Source organism: Lichenostomus cassidix, chromosome 12, assembly GCF_008360975.1.
Source record: "Lichenostomus cassidix isolate B80296 chromosome 12, HeHo_3.0, whole genome shotgun sequence".
In the NCBI taxonomy this organism is placed as follows: Eukaryota; Metazoa; Chordata; class Aves; order Passeriformes; family Meliphagidae; genus Lichenostomus; species Lichenostomus cassidix.
In genome coordinates this window covers 4505869-4523046 of record NC_139493.1, presented here as the reverse complement: position 1 = coordinate 4523046, position 17178 = coordinate 4505869, and the positions used below count along the sequence as shown (strand labels likewise).

Below are 17178 nucleotides of genomic sequence, written 5' to 3'. Positions count from 1 at the left end.
AACAGCAAGCAAAGCTGCAGGGAGCTCAGGACAGAGCAGACCCCAGAGGTGACTGATCCCAGGGGGGATTTAGGGGGTGCCTGAATTAAATAGATGGATAAGAGGGGCTGAAATGGCTTCCTAAAAGAAATATTCCCATTGCTTCCCTCTCCCTGCCCCACTTGGGATGTAAAGCAGACTTGAAAACTGCCCTTGCCATGATCAGAGCTGTGATTCAATCAGCATTTCTTCAGCCCCAGTGTTGGGGTGCAGAGCTTTCCCAGGGCTGCCCCATCTGCAGCTCCCTTGAGCTGAAGGACAGAGCTGGCAGCAGCAAAACTCACACCCCAGCTCAGCCCAAATTGCTGCTGTTCTGCCTGTGGAGCAGCTGGTGGGGCTCTGAGCTCAGTGAGGGAACAGAGCCCACCACAGCTCCAGCAGCAGCTATCATTTTGGGGCTGTGATGTTCTGGACAGGCTGCAGCACCTGGCCAGAGCCAGGACAGCATTCCTGCATGGTCAAACCTCCATTCCCTCAACACCCATGGTCAACATCATGGCCAAAATGGATGGCTGACCCACCAGGAAACCACACCAGGAGGAGGTCTGCCATGAGCAACACCCATAAATACAAACTTGAGAGGTTCATAATAAAAATAAACTCCCCAAATAAACTTGGGAGAGCCCTCTGAATTACCCTTCATGCTCTGTCACTTCTGACCCAAGCTCCAGCAGCACCCCCACCACCCACAGGGACATCCCCCCAACTCATAAAGCAGTAACATCTGCATCTCCCAGCTTCACTCAACCTGCCAACCCAAGCAACAAGCTCCTCTCACCTGAGACTCAGGAGACAGGCACCTTCTGGAAGGAAAAGCAGCTTGCACACCTCACCCTCTGCCACACGCCATAAAACTCTCCTTTAACTGTATCCGGACACTCCACTCAGTCCCCAACCTCAGCCTGGCTCTTCTGCACACTGGGGCAGTCCGTGGGGCTAGCGCTGGCCAAAGGCTGCTGGCCACACACCACTGCACTCTGAGCTGGTGGCTGCAGGCAGGGGAATTCCTGCAGCACCAGGAGAATCAGCCAAGCACCTCCCAGGGCAGCCGGGACAAGAGAGCGCCTGTCAGGAGACGAAAGCAAGGAGCAAACTGGTTCAGCCTGTTGCTGCTTCTGCTGAAGGCCAGCTCGGCACAGGAGGTGTTTAAGTCATGTGTTTGCTCCTGCCCCGGCTTGGGAGGGGAAAAAAAAAAAAAAAAAGTGGTTTCGTAGGATTTGAGACTTTCACCTGAGTGCTTTCAAAGAGGATGTTTGATGAGTGAAATAAGGACAAAACAAGACCTGGAACTTCAATGCCAAAGTTGGAGCAAAACAAAGCCTTCCTTCTCCTCCCAGATTTTTTTTTTCATATATGCACCTCCTCTTCTAGAGCCCTAATTTTATTGTTTAGGTGAATCTTGTTTCCACTTCTCTTCCCTCCAGCCCCATCTATCTCACAGAATAGAAATCAAGGCCACCAGCATCACTTTACAAACAAGCAGCCCCCATCTCCCATGGAAGGAAAGGAGAGGATCCATCCATGCTTCAAAAAGGTCCAGCTGATCTGGAAGTACAACCTGTTATACTCTTATATACCTTGAATATCTCGACTCCCACGGCTGCAGGTCTCAGTAGCTGTTTTGCTGCCTACGGGATGCAGCACACAAATGCACCACAACACACAGCTCTGAGGCAGCACAGAGCCAAGGCAAAGGCTGATCCCAAGCTGAGCCAGCCTGGCACAGGAGCCACTGGCCCACCTGTGGCTGTGGGATTCTCCCTTGATGCCATCAGAAACACAACCTCACTTCAGTTCTCCGGGAGAGCCCCAAGGAGCTCAGATCTCAGGATGCTTTTCCTCCTTTCTCCCAGTGAAATTACTTCCTAGGGAGAAATCATTGGGCACCTCATTCTTCATCACTGCAGCACTGTTAGTGCCTGTGCTTTCCTGCATTTCTGCTCTCTAGCAGAGACCTGCTGCTGCTTGGGGAGAGATTCAGCTGCTTCACTGAGCATCCTCGAGGATGTGTGTAAAACCAGCACCCCAAAGGAGCCACTGCCTTGCCCACAGCATCCAGAATTCCACTTGGAGATTCTGACATTCAGGATTTAAATATCTTAAAGCATCTCTGCACGAGTGCACTCCTGGCATATTATTGGAATGCTTTGCTGAGAAAAGCCTAATCAATTCATACCCACAGATCTCCAGCCTTTGCTCATCCTCAGTTTTATACACCATTTATGGATTTCACCCTTTTCATTACTTCACTATTTTTGCTGTGTCTTTATGGGACACTGCAAGGCAGAATATCTATTTTCCCTTGCAGAAATCTCATGCATCCTAAATGGAAACATTTTTCCCGATTTTTACCCACAGTCACACAGAACAACCTCCTCATCCCAGCCTGTGAGAGCAGACATGGACTAGAAAACACCAAGTATAAAGCCAAGAGCCTGGTGCAGGCTGAACCACAGCACAGTTCCCTGGTAACATCCCTGTGTCCCCAGCCCAGCAGCTGCTCCTGCTGCAGCCTTGGTTCACTCCAGATGCAAACCCCTCCTTGGCTGGCATCTTTTACCTTCATCTCTGCATAATCCTTCCCTCCATTAGGCTAATGAATGAAGTGTTTCCAAGGAGCAGAAATATACTTGTTACCTAATTACAGGAGTCAGGCTGAAGCAGATCCTTTAAACAAACACATCCTGAGTAAGCTCTTCTAGCCCTGTTTACCCAATCTCCCCCCTCCACGCCTGGGTATCCCCAAAAAGCAGCAGCACTTTGCTGCTGCAGGACCGGTCTTTCCATGGCCCAGGGCACTGGCGACTGTTTCAAGCCTGCCCTTGTGCAAGGAATCCATCCAATTCCCCTCCTGGGTGGATTCTGCTGTGATTCCCCTCCTGCATCCCCACACCTGCTCTTGGAAAGGGCAGCTCCAGCACTGAAACCATCCAGCACTGCCAACATCTCCTGCTCTCCCTGCTTTTCTTTTCTCCTCGGCAGCTGCAGCATGCTTTGCTCACAGTTTTGGGGCTCCTCGTGCATAAAAGCCAAGCTTGGGGAAGCTGCTTGGGCAGCCTCTGGGCCTCAGGGTTGGCAACCTCATCTCAAAAATTGCATTTTAAATCCTAGTGGTCACAGTGATGATGGTGGCAGCAGGCAGGACTTGCACCAGTTTCAACCCTCCCCACACTACAATATTACTACAATACACAAGCAGCCAGAGAAATACAGTATAAAAAAGCCCACCAAGAAGTGTTCCAGCCCTATGGATGCAAAGCAAAACCTTTCCCAGTGCTGAAATGGAGTGGCTGGCACAGAGGGATGGCAGCCCACTGTGGTACCCAGAGCCTGTCCCATGGCTGGGAGGAGCAGGGCACACACTGCTCCTGTCCCCAACGCACTCCTGAAGTCATTAAAAGCCACCCCACAATCTTATTAAATTTTATCCTACAGATACCACATCCCCACAGGCACCTGCAGAGGTGATGCTCTTCAGGAAAGCCAAACTTACCCTCCATCTCAATTCACACCCACTAATCCATCAGGGCTCAGATTCCCACCGGGAAGGCAGAGCATCATCAGGCTGAGGTTAAAAGGATTACAGCAATCACAAACTTTGCCAGGCTGTGGATGGAGAGCAGCGATCCCTGCCCGGCTCTCCACAGGGATTTATCCCGGGCAGAGCCTCACTAGAGGGCAGCCAGAACACAGCTCCCACACCCTGAACCTCTGCAGCACAGAGCCTCAGCCTCCCAGAGAAACAGATCAACCTCACAGTGGGGTTTCAGGACTGATAATGTGAAAAGGGACAAATAAAAAACCTTTTTAGCCCTGTTCTGTATGTGGTGTGGCTCAGGCATGGGCTGGAACTCTCAGAGGATCATTCCTTGCTCCTGATGCCCTGACTGCTCAAATCCTCTCACCACCTCCAACATTCAACCCCACTTCTGATAGTTTTCCCCACAAAAGTGCCAATATTTAGTGAACAATGCAGGTTTTTCAACAGAACCTCTAAATTTGTCTCCACAACTCCAGGAAAGAAAGGCAAAGAGTTACTTGGCTTCTCACAGAGCAGAAAAAACAGCAATTCATTTAAAAATCCCAGCAATTCACACACACACAATGCAGGCCATAATTTTGTTTTCTTGCTTGTATCAGGCAAATACAAATCAATCAACCAACAGCACCACAGGAGAGTTCCCCTTTCCCATGGAACTACCCAGGACCTCACCCACTACATTCCTTCATGCCAGAAACAGTGAGATCTAAACCCCAATGATGGGAGATCTACTCTGCATTTCAGGTATTTATTGTTATGGTAAATGCTTACCATGGTGTAATTGCCTCTGTATGGCAACAAGATCTTATCCTATTAGAAATGTCATGGGAACAGGGATTGAAGGGAGACAGTGTAAGTCTTCACCAGGATTTAACAACCTCCACTAGGACTGATTAGCTAGGATCAATAGTTAAACAGATCAAATATTCCCCAGGGACCCTTTTCTGATGGAATGTTATTTATGGGAGGGACCAGCAACCTGATCCAAAGCTTCCTGGAGCCTTTCCAGGCTGGATCAGTCCCTCCAGTGCCAACAGATGGTTCTGGAAGGGTTTGAACCCAGCACAGCCCCATGGATGATCCCATCTTCCTGCCCTTCAGTCAGTTCTGCTCCATGTCCTAACCAACCAAATTCAGTTTTATTATAGATAAAAGTCTTCACAAATTGATCTCTGGTAGAAGCAAATTGCTCTCAGACTAGAAAGGGACATAATTTAAAATACACCGCAGAAAAGAACATTGATTTCTAAGAAGGGGACAATTTTCCTCCTTGTTTTATAAGCTGCTCTCAGCTCTTTGAGGCCATCACAGTCCCAATTCCATACCCAGACCCCAAATGTCAGATTCTAAATATCCCCTTGCTTTAAGGAGTAAAACACCCTGTATCCAAGAATTCCCCCATGAGAAATCAGTCTTGTCCACAGCCACTACTTAATGAATGTTTTCCTGCTCTGTGTATTCTAAGAGCACACTGGCAAGCTGGAATTTGTTTCATACACATTTTTTCCAGTCTGTCCCCCTTAATCCACCTGAACTCACAGCAAGATGACAGGACAGAGGTCACCCTTCATTCTGTTACTAGAAAGTGAGCCTGGAGGAATCCCACTGTGGGAAAGAATCTGCAGGGCAGCACATGAAGTCACTGCTCCAGACACCTGCAGTAGCTTAGAAACTTGGACAGAATGAAGAATTAGCCCTTTTCCAGGATTGCTGAATATTATTGCTCCTTTCCTTGAACAGGGATTTTCACTTATGGACACTTATGTATACACTAGAAATGAGAAAGCAAGATGGTTTGTATTAAACACCATCCTAAGGCTTTATAAGCAATACTTACATGCCAAAACCTCATATTGGATTTTCTTTTTTATTTTATTCTCCGACTTCAGTAATTTAGCAGCACATATTGATCTTGAAAGAATGGGCAAAGTTAAATAGGCAGGATGCAGGGGCAGCCAGGAGTAACTGCTGAGCCAGAGAAAGGACTACAGAGAATAGGAAAAAAAATAATATTACTTAATCAAAAAAGATTAAAGAAAGAGTCCACATCTTCCCCCATTTGAATGGCAAACTTCCCATCAGATTAAAGAGACCACTTAAAACCAGAATGTCTTCCCTCAGAAGTCTGGGTACAAAAAAAGAAACCAGCTCATATTGTCCAGAGGCTCAAATATTATTTCAGTTTATTCTAAAAAGAGAAATGTACAGAAAAAAGATAATATTTTTTTTTTCCTCAGTTAAATACATTTTCTGGCAGTGACCCTGGTGCTTTCCTGCAGGACCACAGGGTCCATAACCCACTGGGGAGGCAAAGTCCCTCCCAGCAGTGCCAGCTCCACATGGGATATATGGGATCAGCCCCTTCACCCTGCCCTCAGGGGAACCACACCAGCAAGAGGCTGCAGCTGAGCCTCAGGGCATCACCTGAGGTGAATATTAAGTTTCCCATATTCTGGATGGGCTCTGGGAAAGCTCCCACCTCCCCAAAAATGACCTGCAGCACGGCGCCAGGCAAAACCTCCCCCAGCCCTGGGGACAAGGGGACAACACAACCTTCCCCTTTCTGCAGCACAGCACAAGCTGCCCGTCCTCTCCTTGAGCAGAACTGTATTCTGCTGTGTAAAACCAGGAAAAAAAGAAACAGTGGATGGGGACAGGATTAGTGTTCAAAATTAATTAACGCATAATGCCCCAACAAATGAGTTTCATCCCGGTTTATTCACTCCGTCCCAGAGGGAGAACATCCTTCTTATCAGAGCAGCGGAGAAAGTGAGGACAAGTCTAATAAAAAGACAAGCTGTGCTTCCGAGAGCTGTTATTTTTAACTAATTCTCCCTTTTTGTTCCACGTTATTTTAATTAAAGAGCTGAGATTGCGGTAAGAGCCCCAATCTTGCACCAGCACTAATCTGCAGTGCCCCGCAAGGCAGCGAGGGGCTTGGCTCCAGCTGCTGAGCACAGTTTCTCAAGAGGCTCTTCTGATACACAGCACAGTTGGGAGCCTTTGCCATATTACCTCAGGAGAGGGAAAATCCATGTTACTGTGGAGCTGTGGTGTATTTTCCAGGGGATGTCTCCTAACCATGTACATGTGCAGCAGCGGTGAGATTAACACACAACTCCTCATTTCTTCTGGTCCATAACACCTCCATAGGTAGGGCTGGTGTTTGGTGATTTGTTTTGGGGTTTTGGTGGGTTTTTTTAAAAGAAATTTTCAGCTCTTTTTCTATCAGGGGGCACCCTTCTAACCAAAGCATCACTCTGCTCTTTTGTAGTTAAATAAAAGCTCAGGCTACGCTCAAGATTAGATCTAGCAAAGACTCAGAAGTGACAAGCTGTTCCTAAAAGCCCATCAGACAAAGCAGGGGCTTGCCCCAGGACCAGAAATTGTGAGAAGATGGCAGCAGGGTCCCTCAACAACACACATCCATATGTGCCCCACGATGGGCCACTTTGCAGGGTACCACCCACCCAAACTCACAGTTACTGGGGGAAAAAGGAAGGAAAATATTTTGACAGAGCAGTGCAGAGGTTCAGCTGGCAGCACACTCCAAGTGCAGTTTCCCACAGCATCAGGCACTTCAGGATTAGAGAAGAACTCTGCCCTCCAAACACGAATCCAACAATTTCACTTCATCTCTGCCCCAGCCAAATGAATCCCTGATGAATCCCATGGGGTTCCTAGTGCTTGTAATTTTCCGAGGAGCAGGGCTGGTGAGTCTCCAGCCCTGACAGGACCCTCTGCAGCACACTGAGGATCCTCCCTGCCAGAGCCTTGCAGCAAGAGCCAGGGGCACCTTGCTGGAAACACCACACAGCACCCTGTGCCTTAGCTAAAGGCTCCCAGGTCAGACTTCTGTCTCCAATTCGGGTTTGATAAATGATGTTCTCGGGCAGTAATCACTAATCCTGTAAGAGGAGACCTCGATGACAACAGCAGTGAGTCATCCTCCCTGCATAGGAGCCCCCAGTGCCTTTCACTCCCCCTTCCAGGATTTGATTCAAAACAGTCCCATCTGTTTTCAAAGCTTCTTATCTGTTTGCTTTAGCCTGCAGCTCACAAGTTTGCTCTTTTTCCCTTTCCTTAGGGAGAGGCCAAGTACCAGCCAGCGTGGGCAGTGGGTTTAGGCAGCAGTGAGGAGGAATGAATGGATGTGGCTTCTGTCATTCCTTGGCCTGAGTGATCTCTGCACCCTGAATGACACTGCTGAGCCACTCTTCACAAGTGCTGTCCTACACAGCTGCAGCTGAATTCAGCCTGGAAAAACATCTATTCCCTTCACCACCTAGGGAAGTTTATTTGCCTTTAGTATGGACCATTACACATGATACAATCTAGAAGAAGATGGCAAGGAAAAAAAAACCAGACACGTTATAAAGTGCATATCAAGTGCAAAATATTAGTTCTAATATCAAAAAAAGTCAGCTGTAGGTTCTGCTCGTTTTCTGGGACAGGTATGGTAAAAGAAAAGGATCTTGGAAGAATTCTTTCAAAGCTTAAGCTGAAAGGGAAGGTGGGAGAGGAAGCAGCCCCCTCCAGCAGCACATTACCCAACCATATCACAAATGCAAATGTGGACAATCCAGTTAAACAGGCTCGAAGCAATTGAGTCTTACGGTGCAGTTCACTGAAACTACAGGAATTTGCCCTCGAAACCTTCCTTCAAGTACCCATGTCTACACTTAGAGATCATAGGAGGCATCTAATAGATAAAATTATCGACCTTTCGAAAGCTCACTTTAAGCTGCCTACAGGGAATCACATAATTATGGGATGAAAGATAAAGCTTTGTCTGGGATAAGACAGCATAAAGCAGTGAGAAATGCATTATACAGTTATCATCATTTGGGCTTCTTTCCATTTGCCTTCTGAGGTTTCTATCTCCAGGATCTCCTCAGCTGCCCTGAGATACACAAACCGACCAAAGGCAGAGCAGCTACTGCAGTATCAACACTCCAAGAGTCTGGAATTTAAGATGCAAGAAAAGAAATCATTCCCCATCATCTGTGATCTGTCACTCTGTGATTACCAGAAGGGTTGGAGTTGCAGCAGCACCTAAAAACACCATGGGCAGGCAGCAAGGGAAAATAAAACCCCATTCTTAGGGCACAGAACAACCACTAAATGACAGGGGTTAGGCTAAAAGCTTCCTCCAAGGACTGGCTCGCCCAAAGTTGCTCTGAATCAAGATGCAACTCTCAGCTGGCTCCTGTCCCTTAAAATTACTTCCATCTGCCTTCACCCAGCCAAGCTTCTGGCATAAACAAAACCCTTACAACCAAACATCCTCTCCCTCCACACCCCACCGTGCATTCCATTCTGGGAAGAGCAGATTCCATGCTGACCTACAGCTCTGTAAAACAAGCTTCAACACCCCTGGCCTCATTTCTTTTGCAGTGTAGAAGAAAGTGGGGGCAGTTGTCTTCCAGCAGGATCTTTCCTCCTCTTGCAGGGGAAGAGGTACACGCTGGCTGGTCCCTGTGTCCTGCCACCTTCACTAAGAGACAAAAGGACATAACCCACAGCAAAATCTGCAGCTACCCAGCACCTGGCAAAATCCCAGGATTTTTCCATGTTGGGTCTTCTTCCATCCCATCCCATCTTTTTGTCAATCCCTGGGGAGAGGAGAGCTTTGCCCACAAGACCTCCCAATGCACCCTCAGGACTTGCTGTGTGTTTTGAAGCACTCAGCAGTCAGACTTAGAAAAACAGACCCATTTTGCTCCAGGATGGCAGTTCTGGAATGCTGGGCTTGTCATGTATTCAGCTGCAATGCAAAAGACCACATTAAAGTTGATATATTTTGCAATATTCTCATGGACCCCACTCCTTCATCACAAAGGAACTGAAGCACAGACCTGACTGCACACAAAAAGCCACTTTCAGAGCTTGGAGCACAGCTACATCCCAGCCTCAGCCAGAGCTGCATTCCCTCCACCAAACAGTCCACTGCACTGTACTTCAGCACATAAAAAATAAACCCTGTAGTAATCCTTTTGCCTCTTTCTTTTTTTCCCCCTTTTTTTTGTTTTGTTACTACTGTATGCTCCAACTGCTGTTGCAAAGCAATTTCTGAATCAGGCTCTAGGTCCATTTAACAATTCAACTAATAATTGTATTTTATTTCTCAGACTATTAGCATGTAATGGAGCAGCAGCAGCCTTGGCTCCTGCTGTCTGGGAAGAGAGAGAGTTTGTGCCAAGGGCTAAGTGCATTGCCTTGGGTCAGCTGGTCCCTCCAAACCCCAGAGTACATTATCTTGGCAGTGGGAATTCACCCCACTTTGCTCTCAGCAGGAACTGGAGCTTCCATCTGCTTTTCAAAAGATAAAGAAATATCAGTAGGTTTCCTAGCACTTTCTCCCTTTCTATACTTCTCCAAATAACAGAGAGCTGCTTAGATGAGATGTGCACACTCACAGAACAAGTTAATTAATGGTCTCAGCCTAAATTGGTGAAACCAGCATGCCCTGAGCAATGATTTAGCACTTCAACACTGCCTGCCAGACTTTCACCCTCCAAGAGGTCTTTAATCCCCTGAATTAACATTTAGCTCCCTGCTGAGGGGCTTCTTCCAAAACTCATCTCTTTGGGAACTTCTTCTCAAGACAGAAGCATCCCAGATTCCCCTGCAGAGCTGAGAGGGACTGAGCACCACACCGTGACAGCAAAGGGATGAACATCTGCAACATCTGCCACATCTGCCCAGCCCTACAGGGATGGACAGGAGAGCCTGCAAGAGATGAGCTCTTCAATCAGACCAGCAAAGAGCCTCATTTTTGAGGTACCAAAGTTTCTGCAGAAGCAGGTTTACAACTGAAATCCTTCCTGCTGAAGCCCAGAGGGCTTTTCCAATCCCTGTGATTCTGAGATCAGACTCAGGGAGCAGAGGGAGAGCTGGAGCACAGCTGGGTCCTGCTCAGCCCATTAAGGGGTGAGCTCCTTCCCCTCTTCCACAGGACCTGTCTGAGCCCTCAAAATGCAAACACAGATGGGGAAGAAGCAAATCAGGGCTCTTCCTACTCACCCACCCTCACTTAATCTGCAGGAAGAGCAGAGGCACCAGCCCTGTTCCCTGCCCAGCTCCAGCACAGCCCTTCCTTGCTGGGACACACCAGTTAAAGCACTGGGTTCAGGAGGGGACATGGGGACAGCAAAGCCCAAGTGATGGAGCAGTTTGGCACCTCTGACCAAAGCAGCCAGGGAAGCAGTTAGACACAGAAACCTACTCCAGCACTCACCCTGTTCTTATCCAATTATGACATAACTTTTTCCTTCCCCTAAAGGATTAAAGCAACAAAGAGGGAGCACAAAGGGAGAGGTGGGAGGACTGCAGCAGCATGAGGGAGATGAGAAACCAGGGGCTCCTGCCTTTGATGTTTGGATGATCACATCATTGCAATTACTATGTCAAGGGCTCTGCAGTGTCGCTGGTAAATAAATCATCCAAGGAAATTAACTGTGCAGGGAGCTTGCACCACAAGTCACAGCAGGTAAAAATGAGAGCAGAGAAGTCAAAGCACTTCAAGCAGAGGAAAAACTCCAAAATGCTAGGAAAACAAAGTAACTTATTTCCAATTATTTCTATAACAAATATAAAATTTGTGTCGGTGCCTGTACAGGGAAGAGAGAGACTTTAGATTCTACTTTTCGTTGGGAAATGAAGCCATTATTTAATCATGTGTAGTCTTATTGCAGACAGAGAGAATAAAGAAGTCAATTTGTCTTGTACAAGAAAGAATCTGGCACTTGAACCTGTCCTGATACAGCATTAAAAATAATGCAATACACTAATTCTCCTTCATCACAAATAATACCTAAGTTGCCTCTTCCCCTCCTCTGCTATCACAGTGAGGTGATCTGTGCCACATCACGATAACACTGAATTTCACACCCCACTCTGTTTCAAGAGTGATCCAATGATCAGTTGATTCGAGTCTGACACAGACATTCAGCCCTTCTCTTTCTTCTCTCTGTCCTCTGCTCTCATTCACTCTCTCCAGGCTCAGCCAAGTCCAATTTCTTCCCAGCTGTTTGCCCTAAGCTATCTCCTCCTTCCCTCCACAGGCTCCCAGCCCAGGGGTGCAGCTCCACAAATGCTTTCTAAATGGCTGTTTTGCAATTCAGGACATCCCTAAACTCTTCCATCAGCTCAGTATTTGCCTGTAATCCCCCTTGGATCTGAAGTGTTTATACAGTATTACTTGCAAGATTTAACTCAAAGATAATTAATTCAGTGCTGTGATTTTTGGCTTCATTTTGATTTTAGGGCAGCAAAAGGAAACCTTTGCTTGAATCAAAGCACTTAGAAATCTGACAAACTGATCTACAGTTCTGAAGAGGACTCAAATTATTTTTAAAATACAAACTGGTTCTACTTTTACCCTCTCCCATTTTTATTTAAACCCACCTACCGATGGTGGGAGTACAAATTCTATAATCACACGCTTAACTGCTGTATCATGTTTATTCTAATCAGAATCCATCCCATTCCAGTTGCAAGTATTTAAAGCCCAGAGCTGGAGTGGGAGAGCAAATTAAAATGAGAAAAGCAGTGAAAGTGATGGCAGCCACCAACATGAGCAAGCACAGCACTGTCACTGCTCTGCAGCCTGCCCAGGGCAGGGGCAGGCAGGGGATAAGGGGAATGGCTTCAGCCTGACAGAGGGCAGGGTTAGATGGGATATTGGGAAGAAATGTTTATTGTGAGGGTGATGAGGCCCTGGCATAGGGTGCCCAGAGAAGCTGTGGCTGCTCCTGAATCCCTGAAATTGTCCCAGGCCAGGTTGGACAGGGCTTGGAGCAACCTGGGATAGTGGAAGATGTCCCTGCCCATTGGAATCCAATTATCTTTAATGTCCCTTCCAACCCAAACCATTCTATAATCACAATCACACTGTTTATTGGCTGAGGCTGCTCACAACACACAACAGAAACAGCTCCCCCTCATTTGAATTTTGCTAATTGAGCTTCTATTCACTCAAGCCATGCTTTGCCCTCTCCAGCAGCATCAGTAAAAGTGCTCCAAGTTTGAAAGCAGTCTTTAGCTGCTGCCAGGTTAAAACCCCTATCAGGGCAGCCCAAGCCTTCACTGCTCCCCTGCTATCCTTTCACATGAAATGTGACATTTAAATAACATCTAAAGGGTCTCAAACTGCCTTTCAGCGAGAGCCACCAGCTACCACCACACCTTCCCTGCAAGAACTGTATAAAATTGCTGCACCTTCAAGCACCTCTAATTTCTCAGACTGATGCAGCACCAGAGTTGTGAGTCTTCCCACCCACATGACCCTGAGTAATGGAGTGCTCCTAAAAAGTAATTTATCCTCAGACCAGTCAGGAAAACAGAAGCCTTATTGCTTTCAAACTCAATACCAGTTACATTTTCACAGCTACAAGAAAGCGTGATTTCATCTTAATAATAACAGATCACAGATTGCTTTGCAAACAATCAGTGAATCCTCACAGACCAAACTACAACCGAATAATGATCCACTCAAGAGTCTAAGAGGGTAAAACGTACCTGATAATGATCCATTCGAGAGTCTAAAAGGGTAAAACACAGGCAAAGTGAGGGGGTTTCAGGTTACTGATGTCCCACGGGAAGCAATGGACGGGAAGTTGCTCACAGATTTCTCCAGTCCTTAGCCAGAGATGTGACACAAACCAAGTCCCCCACAAGCTTTACAGGGTGACCACCCTGCACTGGAGCTGTGTGACACCAACTGAAGAGCAGCTTGGCTTGAGGACCAGCAGAGCAGACAAAGCATCACAGCTGGACAACACATTAAAAGCTCCAAGACCCCGAAAATGGCCTTGATCAGTTTTCCCCAATGGGACTACTTTTGCAGCAAAAAATGGATTCATTATTTATAGCAGAAAAGGAGGTGGCTGGCTGCAGCTGAGGATGCCACTTTGGATTGAGTAGATGTCCTGATATGGTGCATTATGTAAATAACACCTACACACACGAGGCTCCTGTCACCACAGTAAGAAGTTTTCCCTGTTTTTTGTAAGGAACAAAAGCTTCTCCCTTTTAATTTCAATGGAATCAGAGTCTGGATTCTAAAATGTCTATAAGTTTGATGGATGACAGCTAAGTTTGGTTCTCTCCATCTGAAGCTCTCCAAGCTCTCTCCACTCCCCTCTCTGGCCACTTTCCAGTCGGTGAACATGACTTGATTTTCAACCATTAATTCTTCCCACTGGATGGCCAAAGTCCTCAGATTTGCTCCCCCACACCATCTACAGTCAAGGGACACAAATTCAGGGCACACACTGTGACACTGATGCAGTGCTTTGTTGAATAGTTTAGGAAACTGGGCACCTCAGCCTCTCTAGGACTTGACACGAAAGTTCAAGCTGTTTATTTTCCATTAAGCAGCACCAAGCCATGGTACTTTACCTAGGCTGCTGTATTGTCTACCATGATATTTTTAACACATTCTTTGCTGGGTGACCAAGAGCAACTCCCTGTTCCCCAGGGAGGACTGATGTGATGTGGCTACACTTCAACAACACAGCTCAAAGTCTTTGCAAAGGCTGTGAAGTAAAGGCACAGGAAAAAAGAGACAACATGAAAGCAGAAATTCAAATGTAGCTTGAATTTCTTGGTTTTGACTGCATGCCACAATTAGGGTAACACAAAAAGAATTTCTCTGTCCTGAGTGGCTTCACAGAAATCAGACCAGGTACTCTGCACAGCCCACAGTGAGATAACTGCAGCCAGGCTCAAGACTTCCTGCCAAATGTTTTGAATGTTTGCTCCAATAAGAAATATGGCATATGAATCCAAAATAGTGTTTATTCTATTATTCTACCAGAGCAAGAGAACCAAGAGAAGAGTTCTCTCCCTGTATTGCTTTTACGCATCACTGTCAGCAATGGCTTGGTGAGACAAAGTCCTTTCAAAAAAGAAAAAATCCAAATGTCTATTTTGGGAAATTCTTGTCCATCACATAGCATTAGAGACACTACAGGGACTCTGGCTTTATGTGATTTAACATGGAGATTTACACCCCACCTCCTTATTTTAGTCTTTGGTGGCATTATGCTTTGAGGTTCAGTAGCTCCAAGTGAGGCTTCTATTTAAAACCATCTTTACTGCAGGATGTTTTGTTACGTTACCTTTTTTGAAAAATACTTTTTTTGGGGAAAAAAAGTATCAGATGACTTGCTGACTTCTGAGACATGCAGATGCAATGAGGGAAAAGTACAAATCCTGCTGGTTTGACCTAGAAAAAGGCACCCTCTAAAGTTTAGAAATACAGAACATCAAATTGGAGAGGGGAAAGAATAGTTTAAAATATTAAAAATCCACACCTACAGGCAAAGGAGCAGGGGGAAAAGACAGGCTTGACATGCGGTAACAAAAAATGGGAAATTCTTCCTTTTACCTTACGTGGGTAACATTAAAATACACACACACATAATTACACAGATTTTCCCCTGGGAACCCCACATTTATGCCTGGTCTGTACCAGAGGACAACACAGCTGTGACAGAGAACAGACCTGTAATTATGTCTCTGTTGTGCCATCAACAAGCCCAGCATTTATGAACACACATCCCCAGGGATGCGAATCCCTCGCAGACACAGCTGAAAGCTCATCTATCTCCTGCTCACAGCCTCACCTTCTCATGCATTTCATTTGGGGGTTGATTATTAGATGCCCACAAGCACCTATTAAATAGACAGAAGAAACCTTGGCAGGGCAAATCCCAGCCCTGCTGTCAGACAGGTCCAATAAGCCAGGAACAAAGAGAGAGTGCACGCTCACCACGCTCCTGCTGAGCCCTGCAAGGAGCAAGGACCCTGGAGGAAATGGCACTTGCTCACCTTGGTGGCACGCTGTCACATCAGTGGCACTTGCTCCCCACTGTTTTCAATACAGGTGAGAAGTGTGGAGCTGTGGTTGTGGCTGGAGGTGCAAAAATCTGCGGCAGTGTGTTTTAAAAAAGGGATATTGAAGGGACAGCCCAGGCAAACCAATCCTCCAAAGGACTCCTGGGGATACAAGGCTGCTCTCCACAGGGGAAAACAAAAGCCTGCCCCTTTGCAAACCAGGAGGAGGAAAGCACAACTGCCACAATGAGCTGGAGATGAGGTGCAGCAGCAAGTGAATGTCAAAAACTGCCCAAAGCAGGGGGATCCCCATTGTCCCCAGGAGCTTGTGTGGGAGCAGGAATGGCCAACACCTGATGCCTGGCAAGCTGCTCATCCATCTGGGCCAGAACTCCCCAAACCAGGGAAAAGGGCCTGTCCTGAAGTGTTAAATCCCCAGGGCAGACAGCCATAGACATCCAGAAGACACTGTAAAAACAAGTATATTTTCTACAGCATCATCACATTCCTCATTTCCTGCCACAGTGACCTACCTGTGCAGGCAAAGGACCTCCATTGCCAACAAATCAGAGCAGCAATGAGCCTTCTGCCCCAACAAACACACCTAGCCATCAACAAAACACCCAGCTGCAAGATTTGGCTGCTGCTTATATTCCTTACCCTATCCTAAATGAAGGCAAAGGGCTATGAAATGCTTTTTTGGCCATGCCCTGTAGTGTGCACTGACACTTCCTGGGCCAAGGAGATGTCAGCAGAGGGCTGAGCTGCTCTGAATATCCACTGACACGGGCACAACATGTGCCACAAACATCCTCATAAAACAAAACCCTTTTGGGAAAATCAGTGATCTTGCTGCCCAAGAAATGCAGGCAGGATATTGTCTTTTTTCCCTTCCTGGCAGGGATCTCTATGGGAATATTTTATCTATCCATGTTGGTTCCCATTGCATGGCTATAAACTTTCCCATCCTGTAAATACACAGCCAGACAAGAAAATATCAACTCATTTTGTGTATATTTTCACTCTTCCCTTTACAGCCAGTGCCAGCACGATGGTAATTCAAACATTGTGACTTGGGATTCCTTTCTGGCAAGTGCCCACACTAATTTTAAATAAGGCAGGCTTGGCCTGACACCAGCCTACAGAAGGTGGGTTTTCCTTTGTCTCAGCAATGCAGGAAGCAAAACAGCTACAAAAAGAGCCAGAGACCACATTGTGATGAGGATGAGGAGGTTGCAGAGGGGAGAAAAGAGAAAGATTAATGTGGAAATACCTTGTGACAGTTTTCCAAAACAGAGAGGCTAAAACTAGGAGGGCAAAGACGACTTGAGAGCAAAGATTGAATGCAGAGAGCAAGTGAAATAAACGGGCAGAATTCCAGTGAGTGGCTGAGAGCAGAGCAGCAGAGCCATTAAGGAAGCTGTATCCCCACAGCTGCACTCGCCATGCCCGGCAGCACACACATCAGGATAATGTGGTTGTAACTCAGACAAGCATCAGCAAACAGCAGTTTTCCTGCTCCCTGTATAATTTAGCAAAGGCACAGACACTGCTCTGTCATATTTCTCCTCCCTCAAAGCAGCAGCATCACTTTTTCTAAGGTTATTTTGATGCTGGTTTAGATTTTCTTTGACAGAGAGCTCTGGATTAAGCAACCTTTTTATTTAAATAGCAGCCCAGGTTCATTGGTTCAGAGCAATCCTGGAAGCCAGATAGCTCCAAACAGTGTCAGGTTTCAGTAACAGCTTGAATGG

At 46.6% G+C, this 17178-nt stretch overlaps 1 protein-coding gene across 3 annotated transcripts in view; it reads right to left on the bottom strand.

Moving 5' to 3' along the window:
- Positions 1-17178, bottom strand: part of FRMD4B (FERM domain containing 4B) — a 120215-nt gene that overhangs the window by 87879 nt on the left and 15158 nt on the right. The window contains exon 1 of one of the 3 annotated variants that reach the window (XM_085072320.1): positions 818-1015. The exons of the other annotated variants lie outside the window; for them this stretch is intronic. The gene's annotated coding sequence lies outside the window, so the exon portion shown is untranslated. Of the gene's footprint in view, positions 1-817; positions 1016-17178 lie in introns of those variants that run through there. 3 annotated transcript variants of the gene reach the window in all.